Source organism: Corvus cornix, chromosome 3, assembly GCF_000738735.6.
Source record: "Corvus cornix cornix isolate S_Up_H32 chromosome 3, ASM73873v5, whole genome shotgun sequence".
Taxonomy (NCBI): Eukaryota; Metazoa; Chordata; class Aves; order Passeriformes; family Corvidae; genus Corvus; species Corvus cornix.
The window spans coordinates 17239572-17265494 of NC_047056.1; the positions used below are offsets into that span (position 1 = coordinate 17239572).

Here is a 25923-nt window from a genome sequence, read left to right on the forward strand (position 1 = left end):
AAATCCTATTTATGGATTCAAATATGTATAATATCAAGCAAACTAAAGACCAATTACATCCCCAATGTCATTATCCCAGTGACAGGACAATATAAAACCCAGTAACAGCTTCTCATTGATCAGATAATCAAACATGTTTCTAGGAGTTAGGTTACCATAAACAAACTACACTATGGCCAAATCCTTCAATCTTTTCTTTGTTAATAGTTCCGTATTACTGTATGTCTGCAGTTTTACAGATTAAAGTAATACTTCTGTCTTGTCCTAAAGGAGCAGATTGCATGTTTATAGCTGATTGTTATCTCATAAAATGATGAGCATTCATCTTAGACTGGCTGTCAGGCTACCATTGGCATTTCCATCTCCATCCCTATATATTCAGAGACCAAAAGAATATCCAGAGATGTTGTTATTGGGAATACTTTTTAATCATTTTTCCACCAGAGCACAAGGAGAAACAATGGGATCCAAAAAGTCACAGCACTCAATCATCTTTCAGCCCTGGTTAGGATCAATAAGCAGCTGTGAATGGCCACTCTTCTGACAATACAGCCTAAAATAAAAATAAGAAGGGAAAAAAAAAGAGAGAGAGAGAAAGAAAACATTAATCACTATAAATCAATAGAGTAATGAAATCTTCTTGCATTGAAAATAACAAGAAAGGCACTTCATTTAATCATAATTTCGCACAGTCCAGATCCACTTTCTACCCCAAATTATGTACACACACACAGAGAAAGAGCAGCTGTGTTCACCAGCACCACACACTCATTCATCTTATGGTTTTTTCCTTTTTTTCTTTTTATTTTCTTAATGGGTATTTTTTTTTCTCTTCCTTCAAGGTATTTTCAAAGACAAACCTAAGGCATTTTAGGAGACACCCAGTTCTCACCATTAAGTTGCTTGCTTCCCATACTAAAAAGTTTTAACATGTTTTTCACCTAATGAAGGCTGGACTCTTAACAGAAACCAGATCTGCACAAATGATCAGATGCTTTTAGAAAACTGGGTGATGGCTTAGCATTTTGTCCCCAGGCATAGGAAGTGCAACAAAGAGAAAAGGGAAATCAGAGCAAGGACTAAATGTTTCACCACCCTTGTATCAGCATTAGTGGTATCGACCAGAGAAAAGATCACAGACACCCTCTTCCCTGCCTCCTCCAATTACAGGAGCATCGGAAAGAACTTAGAGAGCAAAAAGAGAGTTCCACAGCCCAAAACACTGACATAATTTTCTTTTTTCAACACCATTTTCTTGGTGCTTTTAAAGGCTTTTAATGTGCAAGAACTCCATGCCAGTGTGTGTTGTGACAGAGGGACACTGCTTCTAGCCACATGAAAGAGTCTCTGCTGAAGTGATCCACTCACAGGTACAACTGGGATGCAGGAGTTTGTTTTGTCTGGTTCAGGCTTTTGTTGCTCTGCAAAATCCACTGCACCAGTAAATCAAAACCTCTTTTTAGCCAAATGTCTTTTGAAAAAGAAGTTAACAATGTTCTCTGCTATTCTTTGATTACAAATGAGATCAAGTATCAAGGCTGTCGAAAACAAACAAAAAAAAAAAAGCCCAAAAAAACCCCAAAGCTATTTTTTATTAAATTGGTACCATTTAATTTCTACCACAGCCCAGTGAATGGAGGTGTCTCCACGGAGCACAAAAAGTACAAGGTCTGAAGTTCTCAACCATCCTCACCAACATGGCAATGACACTGCAAGCACCAGCACCTCCCATTGCAAAGCTGAAGTGGCCAAAGCTATTCATGTCAGCTGCCACTTGTTCACAATAAAATCATATTAAGTCAGAATAGGTGGCCCATTATGCTCTTGTTCTTGAAGGGTTCACCAAATTCTTACAAAGATGAAAAGCCTCCTGAACATCTGGCACCATGAGGCCTTCAGTTCCCCAGCCATGCCATAATTTGTACAATTTAAGTATTACTGTGCAGGTCAAACAACGTGCACAGCCTCAATTTAGAAGTGTTCAATAGCCAGAAAGACATTCAATAACACTTCCCCTTGGGATGCATCACACCTGTGCTGGGGAAAAAAAAAAAAAACAGCAGTCAAAAATGGGATTACAAGAGATAAATTTTCATATATTACCAAATACAGGCTTTCTTCTGTTGCACTGGAAGCCTTTATTTTTTTTTGACCAAATCATAAATATCTGTGCTTATTAAACTATATCTAGGATGCTCTTTTAATATCTGAACTGGTTTTGTGATCTCATTGTCAAAGCCTGACCAAGCTGTGAGGAATGAATTGATGAACTCTAACACATCCAACAGACAGTAGATTTAAGTGAACATTATTAGGAGACACCTTAATCCCACAGGTAGAGAGCCACACTATTTCCCACTTTTCTTGGATGCTTTCTAGCAGCCTCTGACTCCAAGCAGCACATCAACTTATTTTTACTTGATTTGTTCAGAAAACCATCAGCTCTCATTCAGAAATAAAGTCATGCATGCATCCCATGCTTTCATGACAGTGCTCCAAGATGATTCCAATGCAAATATGGAAGCCTGCTATAACCCACAGCTCCAATTCACCAAGCCCCATAACCTTTTCTGAAAAGGTTGCTTCATTCTTTCTTAGGTCAGTGATTCCCCAACTTCTCCATAGAGTCATTTTATTACAGAAAAGTTCTGCTGTGCTCTGAGACTGCAACGCTCTCTCTTGTTTTCTCTGCTGCGATGGAGTAACCAAAGGAACAATCTTTTCCTAGTTCACATTCAATGAGTCAACCCAGCTGAGGCCTGCTCATCATGAATCTGTCACAGAAATATCTTCCTTGAAGTAGCTTTACAGAATAGTCAAAACAGAGCATGACAAAAACCAACCTTGCTGATATATATCAGCAACAAATATCAGCAATCCATTTTTTCTATGCACACACACATCCTGAATTTAGTATCTCACTCCAGAATCAATTAAGTACATTGAGGATTTATGTTGACCTTGAACAATAACAGTATTTGTTTTAAAAATGCTGGAAACAGCAAGCTAGATACTACACAAAACAAATCTTGACATTTTGTCTGTCTTCAATCTTTTCTCCATCATGAGAAGCACCATATACAGACAGTAATGTCCTGGGGAAGCAACATCCCAAATGACCAAAAGTTGCCCTGCAGAATTCCTGGCTGAAAGCTTCTACAATATTTAGTATTTTTCATTATGTGCTGGCTGCTGAGATCACATGGCTTTATCTGAAACCTTCACTTCCATGGGGCATTATCTGTTCCCCAGCTCTGCACAGAAGAGCTTGAGATGATAAATTATGTCATTTCATACTGCAGAGGAAGAGGAGATACTCAGTCAAGACTAAAAATATATTTTGAGTATCAGTGTAGCACTTCACTTTCCCCACTTGTTTGCACCACACACCACCCAATTCATCACATGCTCTGTCACAATATTGCATCACAAAAATGCCTTTAACTTCAGTGTTCTACCTATTACAGTAAAGAAGGATTTTCAGTGACAATGTATTAGACAAATTAAAACCAATGTTTGCACATTTGTATTCACAATCACTTGAACAAATTCGTCTGTAGCAGCTAAAACAATGAAGAACTAAAGTCATGATCTGGAATGCTTACTTCAAAATAAAATTAGGAACTGTTGAAGTTTATACTGCCAAATTATCTTCTAGAGGATTTCCAAGCTAAAATTCTACTGCCACACTGCCCACTGGGGGAATCCCACGGGTGAAACTTCAGCCTCACTGCAGTGTTAATACCTTGGGCTTCTCCTGAACAAAACAAGGACGTGCTGTACACCTGGTTTAGGGAAAGAGAAAAAAAATGCCCATCTTGCCCAGGAAGGGTAGGAGGGAAACAAAAGAGAACATAAATAAATAAACAAACAAATAAATAAATAAATAAAGGGTTTTTACTGTGCTGGAAGCCAAGATTCAATCAACTGAGATGAAGTACTTAAAGCATTTTAAAGGTGATGTGGTTACGATGCTTTCAGAGTGCCTGACTTATTTCTTTAACAAAACAGGCAGGTTTTTGGCACCACACAGTTTGAAACAGAAAACCAAAATACATCCATAGAATGTTTCTAGAAACCAACCATGCCCCAAAGATGGCTTTCTAGTTGCCTAAAAGAATGCCAGTTCACAAGGGTATAGTATATATACATAGTACTCCGCTAGAAAATGTTAAATAAACTTCACTGCAGAAACTTCTAATAAACTCCTCTTTCCTTGACTTAATCATCAGAACTTGGGAAGCTTATGCATCAAATACAGAAACATGTAGACCTCTGGATTATTTGCTAATACAGCCTCAAAAGTAAGTATTTATTAAATATATTTGATAGATAAAAACTGTGAATTAATATCAAAATCATCCATGGCTTGTCAAAAATATTTGATTAGATACAAAGTGACTTTTCAAAAAAATCATAGGATAAAAATACCTTAAAATACTTGGAAGCAGCCTTCACAGGCAGGATCAAAGTAAATGACAATAATTTCTAATCAATCAGTTTATCTGCAAGTTAGAAAAATGAAAGAAAAAGGTCCAGTGGGCACGTGTGAAGTCTGTTATGATGTCCCCCGCTGGCTTTAGGATTTCACTTACACTGACAGATGAGCACATCTAGAAAAGCCGAGAAAGACTAAAAATGTTTCAAGTTTAAAGTTTGCTTCCATATGAAGGAATGTTGGCATTATAAGATGTATTCCTGCAATTTTGTACAGCTAATGACAATCACATCCTCAATTTTCCTATATACTCCTTACATTTTCTCTTTCATCACATACGCAAAACCAAACATGTAATTAAGTTATTGTGGGTCTTCTTTCTTTTGTTGTTGTTTTCTCTGACTTTTATTATTTACTTATAATTCACCAAAAAAAAAAAAAAGTGTTCTTTCTCTTTATTTAAATGCATAACACCAGAGTCATGCAGAATTGACAGCAGTGAAATATGGAGCTTACCACAGAAATCTCATGTCTGAAAGAGAACCTCAGAGCAGCTTTCCCAAACTCCAGCCAAACTCCCAGACTTCTGTAGAGAATTCAAACTATCTGTAACTTCTCTTATCAAGCTTGAAGAAGTTTCATTGCATCTGCTCCAAGAATTTTAACAGGTGAAAAATTGACAGCATACAACATAACTTGAGCAGATATCTAATATTCTGAATTCATGGGGGAACTAATTCTGAAGACTCTTTAATTCCTTGTTCTAGGAAAATTCCCACTGAAGTCAGTGAGACTGTGTGGGGTGAATTTAGAAACTATAACGTAAAATAGTACAATAGCAGCCAGCCCTTAAGATAAAAGAACTTCTGTAGAACTGCTCCTGCAACAAAAGCTGAACTTATCAAAACCCTCACATGGCCTCAGATGTCACTTTAATTAGAAATTAATCAAGTTTCAAAACAGTTCTTGAGGTGTATCAAATTCTAAAGCAATCCTGGGTTTATTTCCACAAGCAACCTCCAAAGCCAATGTATACATTTGCCCAAAAAACAATTTCGAGAAGACTGATGGCTTCTACTTTCTTCAGTTGTTTTGAGCAAGCTGTACTTTGTGAGGGCAGATCAAAGGAAACAGAACGAGGATTTTATCAGTTGCCATAATCTGTCAGCAGGGTTACACCCAGACAGGCATCCCAAGAGCAATGCCCAGTGTTTCAGAGGAGAGCAAAGAGAGCAGCTGCTCGGTGACATTTGAAGACCCTTGCTCTGGTAGGTTCTGCTTCCTTTAATGATGTTGTAACTACTTAGGGCAGGACAATGTGAGCATGGCACAAACCCTCCACGTGACCCAACAGGCCACTTCGCCTTCAGAAACCTTGCAGTGGATAACTGGGAATAGATTGTTCAAGGAATATTTCACCTAAACCTTACATGGGAAGCATGCAAATGTTTATTCGTCTGGCAATGCCTCCCTTACTGGAGCATTTAGTTACAGCACGCCTCTTGGCTTCACCACATTGCAATCTGTATAAAGGGTATTTCTTGGAGTTTGTTGCTTGGTTATTGGTGGGGGTTATCGGGAGCATTTTGGTAGATGGCTTTCTCATGAAAAAAGAAAATAAGGATCATTCTTTTGAGAAGACATTTCAGTAGGTAGGGCCAGATCATCAGGCTTCCTGAACCAGCTTGTGCTTTTGGGAGTCAGCAGAGCTGCACTGATTGGCCCCCCCCTGGGGAACATCCTACCCTGGTTCCTGCTGGTTTCCTCACACATAGGATCTTGTCACCACCTTATTCCTCAGGCACATTTTGTCATATCCCCTGCATTGCTCTTCATGAAAAAAAAAAACCAGTAGTTACTTTGCTCAGCCTCAAAGTTACAGTAAAAGCCCGGGGCAGATGGTTTTGCTCCATTTCTCTATTCATCAGTGTAAATAATTACTACTGAACCTGCCATGAAATAGAAGAGTAAAACATCAGCCTCACTTCTCAGCTTACTCAAATATCTTCTGGAATATCAGATCCTCCAGACTTACATGTTTAAATGCGTTAATATCAGCTAAGCTACTGCAAAATCCATTCAATTCAATCAAAAGACAATAATTAAAACTCAGAAAGGCTGAGAGGAAGTTTCTGCACACACTGAGCATAGCAAAGCTAAACATATTCCCATGAATCAAGAGCTTGTCATATACATAAATTGTAGGAACTCTTCAACCCTAAAAAGATAATTGTCATAGGGAAAAAAGGGGTTTTTCAGTTTGGATGTATGATAACATAAAAGAGTTCATTCTGGAACTCCTGAGAAACTCTTATAAAACTGAGAAAAGTCACAACTTCTTTAAAATCTGTGAAAAAAATCCCTTATTTTGTTCCTGAGGCATTACTATGCTTCAGCAGGCACCAAAACCTTGAAAGTACTGGAGTTGAATCAACAGCACATTTCTTTCAGGAAGTTTTGTTTTTTATATCCAAGAAATAAACCTTTTTATAATGAAACACTGCTTGCAACAAAGCATCCCTCTCCCCAAGACTCATCACGTCAGGTTTAGTGGCACAAGAAGTTTGTCTGCCCCATTAAAACAATCTAGTTTTAAAAAGGCGGGAAGAGGAAGACAATTCCCATGTTATCTCTTGTTTAATCCCCTAACCTTGGAAGAGAGCTTTGACATCTTCATTCACACATTCAGCAAAAGAGCTTTTTTCTAAACCAAGCTATGGAAGAGTCACCATGTGATTTCACTCATGTGTTGCTACAAAGGTACTACTTTTACTTTGCTTTGAGGGTTTTACCAAACAGAAGACTCCAGATTATCCAGCACTCATTAGAGAGAACGTATTTTCATTGGACTTGGAACATCTAAACACACCTGAACCGTGGGACATCCTCCAGCAAAAGCAGAATCAAGGCTCCAGCAAGCTGTGATTTTAAAAAAAACATAGCTGGCAAAAGCTGTGAAATATTTCCACCACAGAACAGTGTGTAAGGTACAGAAGTAACAAAAGCTAGTCTAAAAGTCTGTACCATTAATCAGGCCTTGCAATCACTCACTCCACCAGCTGGTTACACTGCAGCATCATAAATGAACACAGAAAAATTTAAATTCCCAGGGTGGAAATACCCAGCACATGCTCTTTGTGATTATTTGCTGTTATATATCACAAGGAAGCATCAATCAGGACACCCGTAAACTTCTGAAAACTTGCAGGGTAAGCACAGTTTTTATAAAGACTTAACTCCCTCAACAAGGGAAAAAGAAAACCAAACCTCACCACTGACCACTACCATACTTAAATTCTCATGAACTGCCACTGACTGGGAATAAAGAAAAGCAAATTTACCCATTTTAGGAACAACGTCTTCTAAAATAGAAAGGAAAAAGAAGGAAGGAGAAACAGATCTCACATGAGTCAACAGGAAAGGAATTCACACTGGGTAGGTTCAGAAACTCTCTCTCACCTTACAGCTGCCTTCTCTTTCATTTCCTTCCAGCTATTTCAGATCACCTGCAAGTTTTATGTCATAAAACTTTTTGTAAAATAAGTTTGTGTAAAAGGTCTCTTCTTACAGATTTTTAGCACTTTCTTCTTCTAGACCAGCTGATTTGCTTGACTGTTTTTTCCAAGGTGATCTTTAAAAGGCTAGACTGGTACACCAGTCTATCAAACAAATGCTAACTTTTATTTCATGATTTTGCCACAATCAAAGACGTCCAGAACCCTCAGGCATTTCCAAGGCCAAAAGTCGGCTTTGTCCCATGAAGAAAGGCTGAGAGCATTGATGTTTCCCTAAAGACCTCAAACAGTTCATGAGATTTATCAATTTTTTATCTACTGATTATTCACTGTGATTTTTTCCCTGTTGCTGTTTCACTTGTTAGTAAACTCTTACTTTTTCTCTCATATCTACTTGTATTCCATTTCTCCTTATTGGTGGAAAGGAATTGGTTGAAACTAAGGGGAGGTAACTCATTTTACAGTGTCCCCCTCTTAAATTGTCTTAAGCCAAGACACAGAGTTAAAGCTGCAGGATGAGAGGTTCAACTCTCTGTGCTATTGTTACGAGGCTAAGAGAAGCTGACCCAGAAATTTCTCCAGAGACTCTGTGGTTAAAGTCTCCTTCTCATCTAGCCAAGAGCTGATTATTTCTTCCTGCAAGCTTTATCCATCCGTCCTTCCATCGGGCTTTCCACTAAACCAGCAGGAGAGCTCTGAAGGGTGAAATGGGCTCTTTATTCTACAGCTTCTCCATCTTTTCACTCAGTGAGCAGAATCCAGAAGGAGATCTGAAGATTCTGTAAATAATCTCATCTATTAAGGGTGCATTTTTGTGTAGGAAAGAACAAAAAACATGTCTGATGTCAGAAAATACTTTCATAACTGGTGCAAGACTTCCCAGCACTAGTTTATATTGTCAGTGGCAGTGACTTCCAGCCCAGAAAAGATGCAGTTATCAGGAATCCCATGACCCAGATGGAAGACTTTGGATTACGTGTAAAATTCTCTCTTATCTTACCATCTACTTTGAGATAGGATAGTTGAGCATAAAATTGACTTGCATGAGAGAAAATAATTCAGAGTACACAGACTCAGGCATGCAACTCCTCCTCTCAGATAATTAAGCTACTCCTAAATAGGAAGGATATGTGTAAGGAATCCCCCTACATGCTTGTGGCCTAGAGACCTTCAGTACTACCATTCCTTCATACTAATTTTTTTCCCAAAGTTATTTGTCACTGGATAATTCCAAAAAGCAGTGAACCTCTTAACTCAGAGCTGTATTTGTCATTTTAACAGTCCAGACTACTCCATTGGATATCTTGGCATAACTGACATAGTGAAACACTATGAGTTTGGAATATTCTATTTCAGATTCTATGCTGGTGCTTCTTTGGACTTCCATACTATTTGCAAAGAAAAAACTGTGCTACAATGTTAATCGGAAAATAGAGATATAATAAACTACTGCTTTACAAAATAACTTTTTTAATGAGGCAGAGAACACTTGAAATGCTGGAGCCCATTACCTCAGCTTTACACCAAAAAAGATTAACCTTGGCCTGTGTTTATGAAGCTATCTTTAAGGAAATCGTGAAGAAAGTAAAACAGAGCCATCACAGATGTGGTTTGCACAGAGCAATAACAAAACATTCATGTTCTTTTTATTTCCCCCATTGAGATATTTTTCAGTTTAAATATCAGACATGGATCCCACTGTGTTTATGGCAGAATGAGATGTGAAAGTGTTAAACGAAGCAGAAAGCTCCCATCAGAGATTAAGCTCCTACTCCTTACAGTTGAAACACACATGGATCTCCCAGACTTCCAGATTTGCTGAAAAGAGAACCTGGAAATGTCACACATTCCTGAACATCTCACAAGAGGGAAGAAATACCACCGAGAATATCCAAACTTAAAGAGAAATCATCTCCCCAGAGTCAACTGTTATGCACATCCCATGTTGTATAGCCATGGCTGGAAGTGCTTGAAATCCCTTTGGAAATAATGCCAGCATTCAAATAATTCCTTCCATCATCTGAGTTTCCCTATAGGCCTCAATCAAATTGTTCCAATGAAATACTGTACCTGAAGCATTGCTCTGTCTCTTTGCAACTAAGCCTGAACAAATATTTATGCAGCAGCTTACATTTTTAGCTGGTAAAAGAATTCCACAAACAAACCACATAAAAAGCTACTCAGCTTTTAAAATTTATGCTTTATGCAAGAAACTGTCTTCACTCCTAAAAGACTACAGCTGCCACAAGATTTGCTTCTATTATGAGGGAAGTTTCTGTATGAAGAGAGTGTTGTACACACATAACACACCCTACAAGTACTTGGGTGTCTTGCAACAGCAAACCAAATAGTTTTAAGGGGATTATTTTAGAAGTATCTATATAGAAATGAATTTAAATTCAGAATTGGCTGCATTCTTAATCAAATATCAGCAACTATGTCACTGCTGACCTGGGATTAAAACTCCAAGCATGAAAAGGCTGTGAATATTTAAATGATGAGATCAAAGCACCCACTTTATCATTAGCACCTAAACCCATCAATTCACTTTCCCAAAGAGTGCTCAAATTTGATGTGTCTTGGTATAAAAACAAGGAAGCATACGAAATATAGCAACCAGACCAAAAATTCTGCAGCAAAATTCTTGAGCAACAAGGAGAGAAATGCCAAGTGTCCCTTGTGCAGTGTTATGGGACCACTAAAAGGGACAGTGGCACTAAATTAATTTAGTAATAAAATCAGTGCAGCCAGGAAGTGAAATCTCACAGCCAGACAGGAGCAATGCTGGATTTTCTTTATTTCTAAACAATAATAAAATGGACGGGCACAAGAAGTGTCAAGGAATATTATCAGTTGGCCAACACTTGTGAGTTCAGTTTTTGGCTTCCAAATATGTTTAATCAGCCTTGTCATCAGTGAAATAATAATAATAATAATTTAATAATAAATATAGTAATAATCCCTCACTTATAGGTCAGGAGTCAGATTTTTTTTTTCATTTATGAGCCCAGAGGAGCTTCTGGAAGGGATTATTTTGACCAAATTCACAAGACTGAGAAGCTTGTTTGAGTTTAAGAGACACTAAAACTTTCCTTTAAGTTCTGTTGAAATCTCATGGCAAAATTCACACAGAGAGAATGAATAACCCACCTGGGCAAGCTTAAATAAGGAGAAAGTTGAAACAAAAACCAATTTGCTGTGTCCAATTCTCTTTATCCTTTTGGTGTCTGTTAATTACAGAAAGTTTTACAAACACCAACTTGTGTCTCGTAGACAAGGGTTTACCTTGCTCTTTATTCCAAAATGAAATTAGGATGCGGGGTAGGACTTTAACTAGGACTTTACTCTTTCTCCCAAAATCACCTGTGATCTCATAAGCTTTGATCACAATGACGTCTCAACAGAACACAGCAGAGAGCACAAAAGGAAACGCCCACAAGCTCAGACACCCGAGGCTAAATGCTTTGGAACAGCTCTTGAAACTGCTTTGGAATGAGTAACTGCTGGAATTCTATCAGTCCTACCCCAACTGTGTGCATTGCACTGATACAGCTTGGCACTATCATCTCATTTGCAGACCGGACAATATCGAATCCTGAGGAAAGAGACAAATCCATTCCACTCTGGAGTTCAGACAAACCCCAAAATGTCCTGGACTTGAACTAACAGCTGCAGTATGGCCAAATGTAAATTCTGGTACTGTAAAAGCAGTTAATAGCTCCAGAAGATTTAATGGCACAGCCAAGGTTTATTGCAGAATAATATCCAAAATGTGATGGAAAATAATTTTTTATTTCTATATGACATGCAAGGTAATAAAAGCATTAAGACACAATAGACACAGAAGTAATTCCTATGCTTATAGGCATTACAGAGCTTATCATTGAGAAGAATTTTAATGTTATTTTTTATTTCCTACTCACAAATACTATGCCATTTTATTGATATTCAAAGCAATAAAATAATAATTTCCAATTATCAATTCATCATGGCAAACATATAATGTGATTTACTTTTTAATTAAGGAGCAGTTTCCAAGGCTGAAATAGTTCATTTTTAATCAAGAAGAAAGTTATAAACTTTTTCCTATAATCTCTGAACTCTTCAAGAGTTTAATGAGCTACAAGGCAGACTTTTCACTAAATTTTAACTGAAAACATAAAATATTAAGGCTTATTTTGTTTAGTGGTGCAGCTGACGTGATATACTTTGCCAGTGTTGATTTTGGGCATAATATGGATCAGGGTTTATCACTAGCAAGAAAGGCAATGTAGGCTGAACAAAGCACAGGAGAAGCTGGAGAGAAAGCAAATTCATTTAAGTCAAATCACAGTCCTTGGTCAAGACCAGCGGCACAAAATTCCCTGTCCCACTTCCAAAATATGGCTATTAAAGGCAAATAGAGGCATTGCAGATACCTAGCAAATTGCAAACAAATGGTTTTACAATTTGGAGAGCAGCTTCATGTGAAGCATTCCTTATTTAATCATCTGGAGATGACCTCAAGCAGACAAAAAGGCAGACTCCACTTCAAATTATCACCAATCTGGAAGCAGAGTCTGCCTTCCCCTCTGCCACTTACAGACACTGGAAAAAAACAGTAAACCAGAAGAAAACATCAAGTACAGGTACATAAAACCACTCACTAACAGCTGTACGTTGTGAATCTAGAAAAGATCCTCAGCCACTGATGTCCTGAGGCACCAGAACAGGAGAAGTGGGGGTTAAAACGATCCTGAACAGGGGCTGAGCACTGAGGTAGAAGAGTTAAAAGGAGTTTAAGGAGATAAAAACATCTGAGTGCTTTTACTTGAGGGTGGTCACTTCCCACCGAGTCTGAGGAGCAGAGCAGAAGCCTTTCTCCAATAATTATGTGGGCATTTAAGTGCAGGCAGGGGAAAGCTGGGTGCCAGACCTGTCATCAAGGAGCACGCCCAGCCCCGCTCTCACAGTGCCAAGAATGGCAGTACTCACCAGCATCAGAGCTCCCTTTGTCTCACTTCCAGATTTTCCACAATTAGATATGTTCTTTTCAGTAACTGAGAAGTGACTCAGCAAGACTAACAACCAGAACTGCACATCAAAGCAGTGGGCAAAAAAAAACATATGGAAGTGAAAGATTGTCAGGTGTTGAGTTGCCTGCTGACATTGGTACAAGCTGTTCCACAGACAGAGGTTTTAAGCATGAATTTTGGCTAAAATAGCTGCCTTTTTAAAATAAATGTCAGTAAATAAAGTTTTCTGCTTCACTATGACAAATGGATGCATTTCTTTACACATATATCTATGTAAGGACAATATCCTGGATGAAATCCTTCAGGATTTCAGGTTTTCTTTTTTCAAGCTGCAGTTTTGATTCAGCAAACAGACATCAGAGCCTGAGCCAAGGCACAGTGCTCAAAATACCTTCCTGACACTTCCTATCCTTACACACATTATAAAAATAATTGTATTTTTAGTTTAGATGTACTATTGAACATCTGTTTTTCTTTTATCCATTTATATTTTGCAGAGATAAATCCCACTAGTGTGCAAGCAGAGCCAGTCTAAAGGAGGAGGAGAAACTTTAATCCAGGCTGTCATACCAACCTCACATTTGCTGGAAGTAAGGATGATAGCCCACAGGAAAAAGATCTGATAGCATTTTTCATTTATTTGCACTGATTTCTTAAAATTATTCTGAGCAGGTTGGACATGCCTTGATGGATCTCAAAGGCCATCCTGTGTGTATGTACTAAATAGCCCACATTTATTAAAATCCAGCTTTTGGCTATGCGGAGTCCACATTGCCACTCCAATAATTTTCCATAAATTGAAGGACTTGCAAGTGTAGATTAATTGAGGCCATGAAACAGCAGCTAGAGTAAAGAAATTAGATATTCCCTTTCATAGTTTCTTCTCTTGAACTTTACAATTTCACAGTGGTGGGCAATTGCCAAAAATCAGACAGCAAGGGAATAAAAGCTAAAACAGCATTTATTAAATCCAATGGTAGAATTGGTAAATGGTTGCATATGGACTTTGATTCCTATCACATGTCACTTTGAAACAACCAAATAAACAAACATTTGAGTGTTTTGGTTGAGCACTCTGTTTGTGAAAATAGTCAAGAATAATTTAGCTTGTCAACTCTATCTGTTGCTAAACCAAAGATGATTTGGGAGTGACTCTGTTTAAGACAACTTGTGGGTTGCGTTTAAAAAAAAAAAAGAAAAAAAAAAATCCAAAACCAAACAAAACCATTACACACTAAAAATCAAAAATCTCACCAAAATCCAACTAAACAAAAAGAATAAATCCAGCAAGGCCCGTGTGCTATTTAACTGCCTGAACAGATTTTGATGCTTTAAGTATACACACAGTTTTTCATGGATGATTTCTTAACCCCCTGGTTCACTGTGGCTCCAAAGTGTGAAAGTAGTGTGAAAGGCTTTCATGATCTGACAGCAGGGCAGGGGGCAAAAGTGGGATTCTACCTCCGAAAATTGGGAACATCACAGGGTTGCTCCCAGACCAAAGCTGCCAGCACCAATGGCTCTTGGTGGCCTCAGAGTGCTGGGCGCTGCCTCTCAGCTGCCCCCAAGACATTGGGTTGCAGGGTGCTCCTTCTGCCTTGGTTTAAAAGACAAATGTCTGCCAAGGGAGCTGGGAACCTTGCTAGAATAGAAAGAAGACCCCTCCTTCCAAATTTTTACTCACTGCAAAATTACAGGCCTTCCAGGCAAAAACGTAGAAAAAGGAATAACAGATCTTTACTAGAAAATATATGCATACACACATATATACACGGGTGTGTGTGTGTGTGTGTATATATATATATATATATATGTATATACATATATACACACACACATATATACGTACATATGTATGTATATATGCAGACACGACAGAAAAGAACAAAACCAACACAGTTAGGGACGCTGTCAGCCAGCCTGGCGCTGTTTTTCCCTCTCAGTGCAGCTGCGGCCGCAGGCAGCAGGGGGCCCCGGCACGCTGCGGGAGGCAGAGGCCGCAGCGAGTCCCTCGCAGCCGGCTGGAAAAGCTCCGATGCCGCCTCCGAACATCCCCGCCTGGCTCGGCCTGCCACGGGCTCGGGACGGGAAAAGGGGTTCTTCCCCTTTCAGAAGGCTTCTGCAAACTCACGCAAGGAGCAGCCCGGCTCAGTGCTGGCCGAGGTCTTCCCCCGAGGGAAGGGGGAGTGGGCTGGGATGCTCTGGCGAGCAGCGGGCACAGGCAGGGCAGGAAGCAGAAGTGCAGGGCGAGTCGGCACGACCCCAGGCAGCCTTCGGTCCGCCGAAGGGAACACCCTAAAACACAACTGCTAAACCCCTTCTGTGCCTCCCCTTGCCCCAGACCCCTCCCTTTGAGGCTGGTGCCCCAGCCGTGGCCACACCGGGGATGAGCCCCCTCCGCCAACGACTCCGCTGGTATGGGAGGGCTGTTTCCTACTCGTTAGTGTGGCTTCATCCCTGCTATCCATCTTTGGGAGTCCTGCTCCAACAAGTAGGAAAAAAAACCAGCCCCCACACGAGACAGCCCCTCACACTTGCGGCATCTAAGCAATGATGACAGGAGCAATTCGCTGAGAAGCCCAAACCCATACCACCTTCCTATGGAAAAGGGCCGATATTCACAATCAGGCATCGAGGACCAAAAGTGGGATTCTGCCTCCTAAAATTCTGAATGTCGGAGGATTCCTCCCAGACCAAAGCTGCCAGGAGCCATGGCTGTGGCCTGCCTTGGACTCCCGGGGCCTGCATTGTAATTACCCTCAAGACACTGGGTTGCTGAGCTTTCCTTGCTATGGAAAAGGGCCGATATTTGCAGTCAGGTGCACCTTGCCAGAAGCACGATTACACCTCCTAAAACTGCAAACGCTGGAGGATTGCTCCAACACCGAATCTGCCAGGACCAATGGCTCTGGCTGGCCTTGGACTCCCAGGGGGCTCCTCTAAAATGCTCCCAAGAAATTGTGTTTCTGGCTTTTCCTTCCTGTGGAAAAGGGCTGATAACGGTGGTCAGACACGCATGGCCCTAAGTGGGATTCCGCCTCCGAAAATTTCAAATGTCGCAGGATCTCTCCCAGACTAAAGCTGCCAGGTCCAATGGCTCTGGCTGGCCTTGGGCTCCTGGGGACCTCCTAGAAGCTCCCAAGGCACTGAGTTGCAGGGTTTAAAGCCTTTCTTCCTCCAAGGCCAGCCAGAGCTGTCAGTTCTGGCTAGATCAGGTTGCTCAGCGCCCCATCCAACCTGGCCTTGAACACTTTCAGGGATGGGGCATCCGTAACTTCTCTAGGCAACAATAGGAAGAAGACACCTGTGTGACTGGCAAAGCAAGCTCAGGAAAGCTGCAAACACAAGCTCTAATAACATTCATTCATTCTTCATCTTCTTACTCAAACCTTTATGTTTTTCTTTATTGACCCACAATTGTACCCCCCTGCCTGACTTCTGTACACTGCCCTTCCTCCACTCAGGCTATATCTGATGTGGGGCACTTCCATGGATTTTGAGCTGCTTAGGGAATGGAGCATCTTTCCTTAACATCAAAGTCCTCAGGGTGCCTGAGCTCAGTGAACTCACTGCTATATGCTGCCTCATTTCAGATAATAAACGTAATAAATATCTATTTAATTATGAAACAGAGTACATGTCTTTTTATAAACGCATACTTTCATAAAATACAAAATAACTTTGAAACTTAAACTAAACCACATCAGAACGACCAGACAGTGAATGTAGAAAAGGAAAAATGCCTGCATGCATTTGGGCAGAATATTCTTGTATTGCTGTCCAGTTTCAGGAATGTCATTTCAATGGATTTTTCTTCCCCCTGTTGTTATCACCTGCCAGGAACTCCTACTGAGGGCAGCCAGCTAGCCAGTGGTTTTGGCAGAGGAAAGCTACTCCTTTCTCAGGAGTTCTGCTCAGCTGCTATAAAATCTGATGGGTGAAAATACTCTTTTCATATCCATACATTTCCTGACAATTTCAGACATTTTTTCTGACCTTCTTGTGCAGTGAAACACGGCAGTCTCATTCCAGCTCTTCATCAAGTAACAGGCAAGAAAGAAACAAATAAGAAATCTAACCTTATGGTACTGCTAATACTACCTTTGAGAGTTTTTATCAGTTAAAACGCTTTCCTTGCTAGCACTGCATAGAAGCCATGATTGTAAGATTTAACGAGACTGATTTAATGATTCTTATATTTGTTTTCCAGAAACTGGCAGATTTTCCTTGCTATTCCCCAACTCACTAAAAGGGATAAAATCTGGAATATATGACCTTCCTCCAGCTCCTGCACAAAGGCTGATCTGCTTTTATTGGTTATTTACCTTATTATGCAGTTATAAAATCTGTCAGTCACCATCTTTTGAGCATGTTCACCTAAATTAGACAGAAGGGCTCTACTCAAGTTCTCATGGCTAAATGATCTGCTAGTTGCACCCACACTGCCTTTATGGCGGAGGACTTGGGGTTTTCTCCCACCCAGGTCTTTACCTGTCTGCCTCACTGCAGCCAGAACAAGAATCATGTAGGCAATGCAGGTCATTAAAAATAATTAAAAATAAAAAAAGAAGGACTGAGTAAAGACTCTGATTCCTATTTACCCCAGCTGTGCAGGCAATATTGCACTAGCCATGGCTGAGCCTGGCTAGAGAAGAGACACTGTGTAGTCCTCACCAAGGGTCAGACTAGGAACTAAGTCATTACCAAGTACCACAGGATCTGCACAGCAGGGAAATTACAGAAATATCCCAACAGGAAAAATTCCCATTTTAATAAATCCTATCCTGTCAAAACAGCGGAGACAAATTCATAAAACATCAGGCCTCGTTTGCTCCAGTGCTCAGAGAATTATTCATTTAACACTGTTTCCTGCAATGACTTCAATTCTCACATTACTCAATAATTTAGCCAGTGTATTCTTGAACTGATTTTTTTATGAGACAAATTAAAATGATAAGCAGCAAGCCTCACTTAAGACACCAGTGTTTGACATATGGCTGCTTAGAAGGACTGAGTGTTGCTATTTGTTGTTCATCCTTCTCCTCCACCCACAGAAACTTTTTTGTTAATATTAACTTTCTCTGTGCTTTGGAAGTCCAGACCTGACAGCAGCAACACGAGTTGAGCAGCTGCTGCACAGATGCCCAGACACCACAAGAGCTCTCTGCTCTGGCTGTCCCCCACTCTCTTTGAGCAGTGACAATTAATCAGGTCAAATTGTGTCAATGCCAAAGTGCTTTGTGATGGCAATAAATACTCTGAGGGGACTTGCTTCAGATGGAGACACAGATTCATTTCAACTGGTGGCCTAAGCAGGGCCCAGGCTCAGAGGTAAAAGGCTGTTGGACTAATTTACTGCACATCCTCCATTTCTGCAGGCCTGGGAATATGAGATCATGATTTAAGAATGAGAATTAATATATTTTGCTGATTTTAACAGATGCTGGCCTCATCCTGTCATCTTTGTAAGTAGGAACAAGTCATTGGCTTTCATTGACGTACACATGCACTGCAATTTTGTCACAGTATGTCTGCTACCTAAAAATAGGAGCAAACTTTCACCTTCCTTCTTTTTTTTTGTAATGCTAGAGTACATTCCAGTAGCTAATTAAATAAAATTTCTTTCTTATACTGAGCTGGAGATGCTGGTCAACAGTTCTTGTTAATTCCCTAGACAAGATATTTTGGATTTTTTTTCCTTCTTCATCTTCACAGCAGATCATTTTAATTCCAGCCAAGACTGTGAAGCAATGCTGATTTCCCCAGATGGCTCTGCTTTCTTAGGCAGAACCCCAACAGAATGATAATTACAGGTGAGGAGATAGGAAGAGCTGTGAAACAGATGACAGAGAAAGCAATAACTACATTTCACCAGCATACACCAGCTAGCTGAAATGATCACATGATCCCTTATTGGCCTCCTGCATGATGCTGTCGTGCATTTCATTCTTCATTAGATTTCACTAGTCTCTTCCACACCTCTTTTCTATGATTCCACAATAACTGGAAAATTCCTAAAATAAGAAAAATGTTCTTCTTTCATACTTCTCGCACTTGAGAAATGAGGAGCATCAGTGAGGAAAGAGCTGTTTATTGGATTATAAGAGATGTTACTTCCTGCTATGTCCTTCAGGAACATGTGAAATTCTTTTTAATTTGGAAGCAGCTCTGCTGTGCTGCCACTGGGAGTCCTATGCATGATCCCAGCAGCCAAAACCAAAACAAAATTCACAGTGAACTGACAGATGGGTGGGGTCCGACTGTCCCACTACACTGACAGCACAGAATAAAGACATGTAATACTTCTTTGATCCAAGAAACAGTGCAAGGCCTCACACCACCTTATACAGACTCAGAAACAGAGGAGAATGTTATACACAGTCCCATCACAGGACACGAAGTAAAACAGACTGCTTTGGTGGCAGAGACTTGGGGAAATGGCTTTGTACACTCATCCATCCTGATTCTCAAGTGCTTTCATTCCCTGTAAAGCTGCTGCCTCCACACATAATTTGTAACAACTCCTTCCACTTGCAGATATCCTTGGATATTGATGAGTCGGGCCAGTAATCGCCTTGAGAGGTACCCATGAGAGCTTCTCCGATTGTACCCATTTCTTTCCAGTAAAGATTTTCCATGAAAATTATATTAGCATGCTTGCTTTCTTCCCACACCTTCATAACAGAATACAATGAGTGAAACACAGTATGACTTTATTCCTCTCTTAGAGAAAAGAGACTGTCTCTCACTTATTCCCATCAAACTGCACAGGGTTTTGGTACAACAGAGGCCTTGCTGGGTGACAGAAGAGGCAGACAAGACTTGCCAGCCCTTCTCTGCACGTCCCTGAAGGGAGAAGCTGCCCATTTGCAAAAGTGGATGTGCAGAGCAGAAGGAAAGAGCACCCAAACCATATGAAGAACAGCAGGGCACAGATTCAGGCAAACTGGACAAGCATCAGATTTTGGTTCTGCTGTGCTGTCCTGTCATTATGTGTCATTACTGGTGTTACTTTAGAGGAAAAGAGCTGATTTGCAGTTCAGTTGATCTATGTGCAAGACAGCTAATAGCAGAGTATTCCTCAGGCAGCGGAGCACATGGATCATGAGAAGCAGCACAGATTTGGCTGCTCTTATTCAGCACCACTACAAAGTGCACTGGTTTCCCACAAAGATCAGTTATCACTCCCTTTGCCCTCACCAAGGCACTCTTCTTTCCAACAGCCTTGCCTGTGACTGTTTTAAAATCCCACATCTTGTCAGCTGGCTTGTCTTCTGAAAGTCATTTCTTCTTCTCTCTGAGGAAGGACATCAGAAGAAGGGAATGTGACAGCTAAATCTGTGATTGCAAGAGCAGAGAAAGGGCCTGTAGCAAGTGATAGAAAAGAAACTGCAGAGAGTTGTCCTAAGGCCTCAAATAATTGCACACAAAGATAAAATGTGAGGGACTCCACCCATGCTGAGTGCAGGACAAGTAGTACTTAACAAATTTCTGTCATCCTCATGGTCATCAGCAACACCTACCTGAGTATGTGAAAAAATATTTAAACCCCACTGGATTTACAGTGGTGGTTTTAACAATAGATCTACCAGCAATTTGAGTGGGTGAAGCACAGGACAGATGGGCTCACAGTGCAGGGTAGTAGGAATAGTCAAGAAAAAGGGGTATTCTTGGCAATATCTACTGTTCTAAAGAAATTCAGTATATTCCAGCACTTCAGTGAGCAGAGTCATCTCCAGAACAACAACTATGTTCTAGTAAATGACATTAACAATTAATATACTACTGGCATAACTGCTCTAAAGTATTAAAATTTTCATTGGCATGAACAGATACTCTGAAATCAGCTTTATGTTACTGTAAATGTAAAGATGTTACAGTAAAAAGATGCAAAGATGTCACAGTAAAAAGAACTGGATTTCATAAAGCCCTGAACGATTACTAGTCCCTTGCTAAAAAGGAGATCATTTACAACAAATAGCCCAGCAGAAGAACACAACAAGCCAAAAACATCCACTTAAAAACATCCACTTAACAGACAACATAATCAGAAGACAGGAGTTACCCAGGTCAGGGTGAACATTTTCATGGAATCAGACATTGCTATAGGCGCCAGGCAAGTTTTTAAACTTGTATCCCAAAAACAAAAGAGTACTTGTCTGGTATTCACAGAAATTACACTTCTAACTTGTAAATTATACACTACAAGGACAAAACTGATGTTAGATACTGCCAAGTGGATATTTTGTTATGACCTGAAATAGGTCATTCAGTGATGAGGTGATTCAGTGGTAAGAATAACGAGCAATCATGCACTCCAAAGCCAGGTAGCTATAAAATGCCAGCCTTTTTCCTTTTATTATTTCCTTTCATCTGATTTAAAGCATAGCTCCTTTTCATATTGTTTCATACTATTTTCATCCAATTCCAGAATATACATCATCACAAAGTTTACATGATACATTAAGCACATATTGGGGTTGTTATTTGCTACTCTAGTCACCAGAAGGTCATTTCATGTTCCTTTTTACACTGAATACAATGCAAAGGTGGAACATCAGACAGTTTATTTGACATGTTTAGGGATTTAGCATAATTACAACCATTGCAGTTACTACAGTCTCTACAGACCTCTCTCCTCACAGTGTAATGACAAATTACTGGACATACAAAATTCTACTCTCTGAAAACAGACCTAGTAGATGAGTACAGAGGTTGTTAGCAACTCACAGATACTCCAGAGTTAGGGTTGCATCCAAATCATCTGAAAATGAGGCATACAATCCTATTTTTCTTCAAAAGAGTGGAGCTTTAGGAATGAAATTTCCTACCAGCTTAGCAAACCGGTCTCTCAAAATTTCTTAAACATCTCTGCTTTTGCTCCATAAATACGTAATAAGTAGCCTTTAAATTGAACTCTGACTGATTAGTTTTGGGGTGGTTTGGTTTTGGAATTTTTTTATGCTTTGGCAGTTCTACTTTCCTTACTATTGAGATGCAAGACTGAAAATTTTCTGAGGATGGAGAATAAAAGTCTGAAATTTCTCATTCAAATAATGCTACGAATGCAAACAGTTCTGTTTGATTTCTCAGTGATCCATCTTACAAACTCCAATATTATATTAAGGCACCAGAATTGGCTGTAAACCAATCAGCATTTTGGAAACCAGGTAGAAAAAGATGCTTCCCACTGCTTCTGATCCTCAAGCTAACTTGGGAATGTTTAATTAGAGGATCTGTGCTGTTTTTAAATGTAATCTAGGACCTAACACAGTCCATTCAAACCGGACTAGAAGGTGGAGGTGGTCTGGTCTATCAGTGCACTTTGACATCATCCAGCTTCAAGGATTTGAAATAATCCAGTTTGCAATATCACTTCCTAAAGCTGTGAACTCTTAAACATGTAACTTTAGGACTTAAACCAAGAAGGGAGGAAAATCCTCCCCACACACTCAATGATTTAAAAAAGGTGCAAGTCTGTTCATTGCTAAGAGGTTTGTTTCCCCAGGAGAAGCTCTAGAAAAGATAGAAAACACTGATATTGTAAATAAATGCTCCTGTGCTCAGTCACTAGAGCTCTAAAATATCAATCTGTGAGGCTTCCACAGAGATAAATCCATTTATTCTTTCTGCCCTGGGAGCCACATGGTTTAATAGCTGTTACAAATAGAAAAGAAGAAGCAACTGGCTAAGACATCAACTTTTCTCCAGTTTCAAGACATATGTGGTTGGATTTTTTTCCTAAATTTTAACTAATTTTTATAGCCTTAGTTGTTTTTAGAAATACTCAAATATACATTTTCTACACCAGCTGTTTATGATCTAACTAAAAATGCAGGAGTAAAGACTAAAGAGGGAAATTGAACATAAAAGGAAAGGAGCAAAATTGTCCCAAAAGGTTCAGATCTATACCTTGGATAAATGTGTGGCTTATCATCATTATTCCACAGTGTTTGGTTTGGTTTGAAATGCATCTTATTAGGATGGACTTTCTTGCCTTCCAACTCATTTCTTTGTGTCTCAAAAGCCATTGCTCGTTTAGGGAATGCTGCTTTATCCCTATTTTATATTGGCCATTGCTAAAAATGCCTTCTTCAATCTTTTCATACTCTTTTTCTAACCAGCTGGGCCATAATGAAAAAGTACCTCAGGCTGATGATGTGCTATCAATAACTCTGTGCAGCTCAGTTTCAAACCCTTATTAAATCTCTTTTGTAGTGCTGGCACTATTACTTTCCCTCTGTTCTCACTTTATCAACCGCTGCTTTAGCTGCAGTGTGTACATTTTTTTCCTTTATGTTGCCTCATCCCAAGGCTGGATCCTCAGGCAGTGTCAACTGGCCTATCCCTATTCCCTTTTGGCCTTCCAGCACAGGAGGCCACACCACACTGGCTAAATGTATTTTTCTGATTTCACCAGAACATGTGTCAACTTTTATTCGTTTCATAGTAGCAATAAATATTTCTCTGTTAAAGCATCTGGAGTGATTTTATATTAATTGACTGGTTTTCCTTCCACACATGGCTCTGACCAGCAGAAATGGACCGAGGACATCATCAGTGATTAGACTGGACACGTTAATATCTTTCAAGTTTTTGTCTTCGTTCTCATTACTGCCATGTCTGATGGTGCCAAAAGTGGGCTAAAATTTCAAGACCTTGCCATTAAATTTCCATCCAAACTAAAACTTCTAATTCAGAAAGTGTAATTCACTTAAAAATGTGGAACCATAAACATGCAAAGTGCATTCTGCCACCTTTCAAGGATCACCACACAACTTGGATCAACAAAGGGGACAACATGATTCAACACAAAAATAAACTAAGTTCTTAAGTTACTAAAAATTTCTCAGTTTCAGCACATGCTTTTATAAATCTGGATCATTAAATAAAAATGGTTCTGTGCATTTTGGTAGTTTTAGTACTTTCAACCTTCTGCAAAAAATCCTAGATATGGGAGACTTGGTTGATAGAGATATAATCTTAGGCCTGATATAGAAAACACAGGAGAAAGTTTCTCTCATGACTATGGAAAGAGATGGAAAAATGGAATACAATCTAACAGAAAAGTTCACTGAAATAGTTGCAGAATTTACTAAAGACACAGTACAATCAGGAAATCAAAAAGTAATTCATTTAAGCAGATGTGGAAAATGAGATGTAAGAGCAGCAGAACACTGATCAAGGATAAAAGGAGGGAGCCCAATTGCATTTAAATTGAGAGAGATAAAAGAGCAGAATAATTGCTAAGCAGGTTCTGTATTTCTAGGTCTAGTTTAAACTGTTTTCATTCCATATTGTATTCAACAAGAAATAGAGAGCAAGCAAAAGTCTGGGGTAGTAGCAAAAATCAAGCCAGCTATGAGAAATTGAACAGAAAGCAATAAAGACAGAAGGTTCAATGATTATATTCAGCACACTGGAAAAATTCTCCAGGGCATACACAGAGAAAGAGCAGCACAAAGATGTGAGACTCTAAAGAAAGCACTCTTGATTGACCACACCTAGATAGCTAGACAAGGAGCAAGTTTCAGTAATTTCAGCAAATCTAAAAGGATTTAGGGGGATTTGGTACAAGAGTGACAAGCAGATCCTCAGCTACACGAACTGCCCCTGCACCTTGCAATGCAAGTTCCCCAAACTGCTGTTACTGCCTGCTCCATGACGATTTGTGGCATACACACACTGGAAAGAGAAAACCCTGTACAGGGATTTTTACATATGTTTGCAGAAGCACCTCTCCCACTGATCTCTCAAGGCTTCAGAAAACAGATTTTGTTTCAAGGAACAGTGCAATGAATTTCCTCATTTCCTCTCTCCTGCCACACCATACTGCTGGAAGGGCCTGTGGGTAGAGGTGGAGACAGATGTAAAGATACTGGAATCTGTGTTTCAGGGAAGAATTGCCATGTTGGTTTTTCTTTTCCCTGTTCCAGAGGTAATCATTAATACTTCCCTACAATATTTCTTCTAGACTACATACAAGGTTCTACTGTGATTTGTTGAAATGTCTCATTTCCCTCCTCTCTTTCCAGTCTCAGGTGTGGGTTGGACTCCCAGCTTTCTGCTGGATTTGTGGCACAGCCCTGCACATGTCACTCACCGATTCAAACACAAACAGGCTTCTCAAAAACAGCAATAAGGAGAGTGCCTATACTATGCATAAAGTCCTCTGAGGCCAATGGATAACAATCATGAATTGCTTCAGTGCTAAATATTATACCAAGCAATTCCCTAATTATTCTAATAGAGTATTTGATATCCTTAATTGTGTTTCCAGAGTACAGTTTGAAGCTCCTTTTCACTGGCACATCCTCTAGTTCATCAATAGACTTGTGGCAAGTAGCTTTACTATCCATAAGTAGACAAGAGAAATATTTCTGTCATTGCCTCAGAGAAAAACGAAAGAACAGAAAATAAACACGTGCACCATTTGTATTGTATTTAATGACAACAGGGCTTTAGCTGGGAACAGAATTAAACTCAGAGCACTCCAGACAAGGCTCCACCAAGCCCTGTAATGGGACTGTCAATTAATGTGCTGGCTGCTTTAGCTTTTTTCAGACTGCTCTCTTCAAGGCTTTTTAATCCATAGCATGAAAGCCAAAGGCCCTTGCACTTAAAAAACTTGTGCATGAATGTTGCCCATGTCCCTTTATTATTACATCCCCTGATGGGCAAGAAATACATGGAGTTTGCTTCTAATGTGATCTCCTTTTAGATTTTTCCTTTTAATACCCTCTGAACTTCTGCTGACTCACTGTGTTTCTTTATGGGCGATAGCAAGCAGAGCTTCTTCATCATTAGTGTCCTTTGATCCTGCTTTCTGTCTTGCCTGCATCTCCCTCATCTGTTCTGTACATCCTGTAAGTGCCCTTTGATCTCTTGCCACTCATCTCCCTCTTTCATTCTTGCAGTAGGAAAGAAACCGCATATTCCAAATTTTTATTTCCAA

The 25923-nt window shown here is 39.8% G+C and overlaps 1 long non-coding RNA gene across 1 annotated transcript in view; it reads right to left on the reverse strand.

Annotated features, from left to right (window-relative positions):
- Nucleotides 1-343: 343 nt before the first annotated feature.
- LOC120411788 overlaps nt 344-25923 on the reverse strand; it is a 92770-nt gene continuing 67190 nt past the window's right edge. Inside the window, exon 3 of the long non-coding RNA XR_005604309.1 lies at nt 344-553. This is a non-coding gene — a long non-coding RNA (uncharacterized LOC120411788). The remainder of the gene's footprint in view (nt 554-25923) is intronic.